This window comes from Sycon ciliatum, chromosome 3 (assembly GCF_964019385.1).
Source record: "Sycon ciliatum chromosome 3, ocSycCili1.1, whole genome shotgun sequence".
NCBI classification, from domain to species: domain Eukaryota; kingdom Metazoa; phylum Porifera; class Calcarea; order Leucosolenida; family Sycettidae; genus Sycon; species Sycon ciliatum.
This window is the reverse complement of record NC_088645.1, coordinates 17074978-17082348: the sequence shown is the minus strand read 5'-3', so window position 1 is coordinate 17082348 and position 7371 is coordinate 17074978. Positions and strand designations below refer to the sequence as shown.

The 7371-nt window shown below is 47.1% G+C and overlaps 1 protein-coding gene across 1 annotated transcript in view; it reads right to left on the bottom strand.

Annotated features, from left to right (window-relative positions):
- The window catches only part of LOC135811591 (uncharacterized), a 26070-nt gene extending 20159 nt beyond the window's left edge, over positions 1-5911 (bottom strand). The window contains exon 1 of the mRNA XM_065324826.1: positions 5536-5911. The gene's annotated coding sequence lies outside the window, so the exon portion shown is untranslated. The remainder of the gene's footprint in view (positions 1-5535) is intronic.
- Between the last annotated feature and the right edge of the window lie 1460 nt (positions 5912-7371).

The following is a 7371-nucleotide window of genomic DNA, read 5'->3' as shown; positions in this document are numbered from 1 at the left end:
TCAGAGTTCCACTATAATACCGTACAGTAAAAGTCCGGGATGAAGTCTTACTTGTCCGCTCACTCCTACAGACCCCTGTCTCTACTGCACAGCATGTACAAGTGTCGTGAGAGAAGCAGAATTTCCGTTATTTACACGAAACAGGTAAGTGGCGCTGAAGTGGATGTTGACACATTGGAGGGACGCGCATTGGCAGCACGGGCAGCAACTGTACTAAGCCAGTGTTCACTATTCATAAGTTTAACTCTACGTGTAGCCAAACTGGCTAAGGGGCAAATATGCGGGCAGGTTGAAAGCGTATTTTGACGCGTACACTTACTAGACATGGCCGATGGGTACACTTACGAGGTGTGTGCATGTGCATGTGTGTGTTTACCTGCCACCAGGATGACGTGGACAAGTGTCTAGAAGCGTACGGCACACATACAAGTGTCTAGAAGCGTACGGCACACATACAACGTGTCTAGAAGCGTACGGCACACATACAAGTGTCTAGAAGCGTACGGCACACATACAACGTGCGTTCACTTACTAAGCATGCACTGTGCCCAAATTTGCCCAACGCTGCTCGCACTGCACCAACATGTCACCACCCACACTGACTGAGCGATGAACACTGCCAAACACCCACACAGCCACATAGCCACTGGGCAGGCAGTCTGGTGCAATTTCACAGATAAGAGAGAGTTTGTGCACAAAGTTGAGAATAACACATTGGAACCCGTAGTGAAGGCATGTACTGAGAATAAGACATTGGAACCCGTAGTGAAGGCATGTACTGAGAATAAGACATTGGAACCCGTAGTGAAGGCATGTACTGAGAATAAGACATTGGAACCCGTAGTGAAGGCATGTACTGAGAATAACACATTGGAACCCGTAGTGAAGGCATGTACTGAGAATAACACATTGGAACCGGTAGTGAAGGCATGTACCTATCAACGAAACCCTTAGCATGAGTGCTATTTTTAAGTGGGAAACACTGAGTTTTCCTCTTCTTGAAGCAGCAACAACTGAAGCCAGAACCGTGACATGCTGACAAACACCACTCTAACAGCGCACAGCAAGTACAGGAAGCATACTACGGGAAGCATCATCAAAGAGGAGAAAACATGGCAGGAGAACCAGTTGCCAATTTCCCAAGAGGGAGACGGTGGCATTCTATCATCATAGTACCCAACACACGTGCCAGACGCAGCTCAATAGCTACCACAAAAGCTTATTGAAATGTCAGTGGAAACTCCAAATACACATCCTTCCAGGCATACGTTCATGTATCGTAGAACACGAATGAGTCACCTAAGCCTAAGCCTAAGGTTATACCTAAAGTTCAATGCAATGTGCACTGCACATGATGGGACATACGGGCCATCTAAGTTACTCCTAACAGCTAGAACCTGTCACTTTGTCAGGTCTCTGATACCCAGGCCAATCAACCTTGCAGTATGATCCTGAGGTGGACTGCGTAGCTCAAACTACGTGTTATCCAGTACACGCAGGAGTAGTGGCAGCCGCACTCCCACCTAGCTATGCATACAGCATACTGTGCAGAAGTGGTACTCGCATTCTCTAGTACAGTGGACGTGCACTCACATCCATGAAATGCTACCTGTAAAACAAAGTCTCCCTTGGTGCATGTATATGTAAAAATGGGTGAGTATGAGTACAAACACGTAGATACTCTAAGTAAGAGTATACTATACAAGACATAAATTATTTACGAGTTGGGTATGTGAACATAGTAAAAAAAATTTTTTAAGTACATGTACTTCACATAGCAGACACAATGCAGGTAAGGTGACTGGTTGGTCCGTTTCCCTCTCCCTGTACTGTGTAAGCCATTGATGCGGCGCAACACACAGCTGCTCTCTATACTCTGGTTACTACACACCCAGTTGGCCTGACATTTCAAGCACCAACCCTCTCAGTTCATGCGAACCTCACAGACACTGTCCTGGCAAAACTACTGTGCATATCCCTAATTTAGAAAAGCAATCCTGTCAGCTTTTCTATTATTTCTACACTGCTGCTGCATGACCAATGACTGAATCGGATCGAGTGAGAGTGAGCCGAGTTTCTGCCCTGCACCCTACACAGCCCAGTGTTTGCAGACCCAGGGCTACACAGCGCTCGGTGTGCACTGAGTCTTGTACTTGACCCACACTATCAGTTTTCAACTTTTCATTGAACAGCACTCTAGTATAGGCAGTAAATAGGCAGAATACAGCAAACCGCAGGTATAACAACCTCGGCTACGGCTTAGCTATAAGCCTATAACAACAACACACGAATAACAGCACTACCTTCGGACCTAGTACTGAGTAACTATTTTGACAGCATACTTTCAACCCCGCGAACTACAACTCGCGAATAACTACACGTGTCGCATGCCCACACGAGAGTCTCCATTGGCAAGGTCCACTGCATGTACTGGTAAATAGTATGTAGTTATGACAACATCCATGACAATGACCTCACCAAGTAAAGTAAATAAGTAAAATATCGTGTCCATTCCATTCCCGTGGGAACTCACAACAGCCGCTAACACCAGGTAAATCCACCACCTGGCCGCTAACACCTGGTAAATCCACTACCTGGCCGATAACACCCGGTAAATCCACCACATGACCGATAACACCCGGTAAATCCACTACCTGACCGCTAACACCCGGTAAACTACCTGGCCGATAACACCCGGTAAATCCACCACCTGACCGCTTACACCCGGTAAATCCACCACATGACCGCTAACACCCGGTAAACTACCTGGCCGATAACACCCGGTAAATCCACCACCTGACCGATAACACCCGGTAAATCCACCACCTGATCGCTAACACCCGGTAAATCCACCACCTGACCGCCAACACCCGGTAAATCCACCACCTGACCGCTAACACCCGGTAAATCCACCACCTGACCGCTAACACCCGGTAAATCCACCACATGACCGATAACTCCCGGTAAATCCACCACATGACCGATAGCACCCGGTGAATCCATAGTTCGGTTGGAGAAGGTAACGCTTTTCTTCTCTCTCTTCGGAGAGAGACAGTTTTTATCAAACGGGCAGACCATCGCTGAGGAGTGGACTGCAGCTGGCTCCAGCGCCTCCATGCTCCATTCCAGACTGGCTTCCACGGATGATTTCACGCGGGTGGACAACACTGATGCGATCTGACGCGGGTGGATGTGGACACTGATGCGGATTCGTCATGGAGAGCCTGGAATCGTTGCTTAATAAGGTTGACTTTACATCAGAGCCAGTGGTGCAGGCCAAGGAGTCTGGACCACCACCACCCAGCTCCCCCACCATCACCAATTCCTCGCAGGTCAGCTTGCCATGTCCTCACTGTTTTGTTTTCTCTGTTTCTTTTTCGTTCGTGATTTGTCATCTGTGTATGCTGGTTCTTTTTCCAGTTTCTCTTTTGTTCACCTCCCATTCGCTTCTCATTCTACCTAAGTGTACCCTTCCCCTAGTCTTCTCCTCTCACGTCCTCCCTTCAACTCTGTCCATGCTCTTGTGTTTTCAATTTCATGTAGTCTGTCCGCCGTTCCATTTCTCCTTCGTTGAATATTTTGTTTGTTTTTGGTTTTGGGTTTTTTTTGGTATCGTTTAGCTTCCTTTTTGCTTGTACGATCGAATACTGTTCTTGTTTCGTTTCCCCATGTTTTGTTTCTCTCTGTATGTTTTCGTCATGAGGCGTTGGCATAATCAGTTTGGCACATGCGAACCTGGGCAACCTCCATCCAATGGGGGCCCCAGCAACGCGGCCGTGCTTATAATAATAATAAATCCATCACCTGACCGATAACACCCGGTAAGCTACCTGGCCAATAACACCCGGTAAATCCACTACCTGGCCGATAATGACACTTGACTGACTCAAGTTCGGCAAGAAGCGTGTGTTCCTAGTTGGAACAATCAACTTCATGACTATTACCGCCGAAGTCGCAACTTCTAAGTTCTGGCCGATAACACCCGGTAAATCCACTACCTGGCCGATAACACCCGGTAAATCCACCACCTGACCGATAACACCCGGTAAATCCAACACCTGACCGCTAACACCCGGTAAATCCACCACATGACCGCTAACACCCGGTAAATCCACTACCTGACCGATAACACCCGGTAAATCCACCACCTGATCTAGAGTGATGGGTAACATGTTAGGCTGCAATGTCACCTGCATGCAAATCCCAGCAATGCCATGTACTTACTGCAAGAGTGCTACCTGTACTTGCAGAACAAAATACATGTATGTGTAACAGCCTAACAGGTTATTACAGCCTGGTACAGGGCAGTTATGCAGTCATTAAGACACCAGCTAACCGTTAGGTCAATGGCAGGGGTTCTTTCAGCCCCCAAAAGCCCAAACTGCAGTTCATGTACATGAGTGGTTAGAAGCAGGCGCGTGCGCCGGTGCCCTTCAAGGGGGGGGGTCCGGGGGACCTCCCCCGTGAAAATATTAAAAAAATAAAGCAAAATCCTGCATTTTGAACGAAAAAGGGGGGGGGGGGGTTCCGGGCACCCAGGAACCCATACGGGGCACGCGCCTGGTTAGAAGCACACGTTTGTTCCGCAACGCGTAGATATAGGAATCTAGGATTACACAGACTCTCAGCGGTGTGTGCCTGAAGAGAGGGGTTATACTGTCACAGGAACTGCACTCTGCAGCCACTCTGTGCAAAAGCAGCAGTGGCGCCTTAAAGTAACCGGCAACGTATGTCTACACACACACCAAGTAGTAGCCAAGCCAGCTACCAACTAAGTACTTTTAATATTCATGAGTTCGAGGGATAGAACAATTATTGACCTTATGCACCACGTTGTACGGATGCACGAAATCCCGTTGGTGTGCTATATGCATATTTGACCAATTCAGCCAAACAATCAATGGAAGACATTCGATTTTTCCGCTTCATCACGTTGGATACAGGTGATGAATAGCAGCTCTAGATCTGTTTCCGAAAAAGCCGTTGTATCGGAAAGAGGGCTTCAGGGCACATTTCAGAGTGGATATAGCAATATACATAATTGGGTATAATGACTATGTGTACTGTACGTTCAACACCCAAACGGCCGGCCTACAGATTCCATAGGATTTTGTACACCAATCCGCTGTGCATAAGGCTTATATCGTGTAGGCATTCTTTACTGCGGCCCGAGTTCCTAGTAGTCTACTCAGAACATTATACAACAAGTGCAACGCACAACTCCTTGCTCTTCACTACTACACATCAACATAATCATTACAACATGAACATGAGCAGGGCCTAGGGGCGGTGGGGAGAGACACAAGGAGGACGCCACAGCAACTAGTAGTACTGGCACATACATACTGTGCAGTGGCCAACACATGACTCATGAGTACTAGTACTACTGACAGAGCTAGGAGGACGTAGGCCTTCACCTGTGTGTACTGGTCAAGCCTGTGTCCGTCAAGAAAGTGGGGAGCGGAATTTTTCGGCTAATGAAGACACTTCTTTACAACCGGACCCACCAAACAAAGTAATTATCGAGTGACTTACCTTTTTAGGAACGTCCACTCTGTCCTCCTTTTCTTCACCCAGCTCAGCTTGCAGTTCCTCTCAGCCACTGCGCACTGCTCGGAAGTGCCACGCTATTCGCTAGCTAAAACCAACAAACTGCAACATCCACAACTTGAAACGAGTGCGTTTGCTTCTTCCTCGTTCCCTTGCCGTATATTCAGCGTAGCGTCCAGTTGAAGGTTCACATTCTGCCACGCTTGGCCACGGAGAGACATCCCACGACGACCACATTGTCATCATAACAAACTGCATGTTCCAGCGAATACCCGAACGCACGTCAGGATAGGTTCGTCGTGCACGGCCGCTGAGAGACAGTTTTATCGCGAAGAAGGATTCATTCCGATCTGGCTTTTCTCCAACATGCCGGGATTGATTCGTGTTGAGCGCTTGACAGCTAGTAAACGTACTCAATGCTCTTGAATACGTCTACTAATGCAAAGGCGGACCAGAAACTGGCATGCAGTTCATGTAACGCAAAGTCACACAGTCACACGGTCACTCGAAAAACTCAGTACATGCACTTGTAAACGATGATTGTCATGTCGTGACAATCGTGACTCGTCACAGCAGTTTATCTACTCTTGGTCACACTCACAGTGAACTGCATGCAGCAGCCTAGGCTAGTGCAGGTGAACATGTTACACGAACTAACTAACTAATACTAGTAATAGTAATACAGTCATGTACTTACTACAAAAACTACAACATGTAGCCTAGTGACAGTAGTGTAGACTGTAGCTAGATACACTCGAATTATCAGATTATTTATTAAATTTTTTTTCTAGCCATACGATAATCAGCCTTTGGCCTTGGGTAATCCTGAAAATTTCAGGATTACCCCCCCCCCCCCCCCCCCCCAAAGGCTGATTATCGTATGGCTAGATAATAAAGATTATTATAATTATTATAAATACGGAACGGTACTGGCGCTTGGAATCACTGCAACAATCCGAGACTGTGGCTGTCAGTGTGATTTTCAGGGACAGTCTACTACAGGCAGTGCAGTGGGCACACGTGCTTATGATTGTCCACACCTCTGCTTGTGCTGCATTGACGTGACGGCCCTCTTGCCAAATCAATACTAGGATTCGGAAGAAGACTAGCCTGTAGAGGATGAAGATTTCGGTGTTACTCCGAGTTTCACGCACGAGGCAATCATCAGACAACAACACTGGACAGCATGGTTGAACACTTCGGTCCAGGCTCATCTACATTTCTTGAAGAGGGCCCCGGTCTCTTATTTTGGGCATGGTCCATTACTTGAGCACGGTCCACTATATTTTCATCGGTACATCGCTGGAAATGGTGGATTTTTAACACGTCATAATATAGAACTTCGACCGGGTCTCTTATTCGGGCATGGTCTACTATTTTTCCGTGAGGCCTCTACACTTAACTTTGTACTTGTAGGAGGGTCTACTATTTGAGCATGGTCTATTATTCGAGCAGGGTCCATTAATCGAGGAAATACGGTATGCAGATTCAACAGTACCATGATTTCTGACGGTACTGGCGAGAAGCTGCTGGTTGACAATAGACACCCTTAGCAAAAAACGTTATGTTGTAACGGTATTATCGTAAGGGGGAAAATACCGTCATTTGGGTTCGACCTTTAGCAAGATGCACGCTATTTTTAGTACGCTGTTGCCACGAGAATAGCTTTGATTTCGCGCGGTACAACCATTTTTGTCACCATATACGCGATACAAGGTGAAATGCGTACGGACTATGCAATATTTGGCCAAAACACGTACCGTTGGTCACAACGATAAATCAGCCCCCATAACGTTGCTGCAGCTTCAACGCTATTTGGGT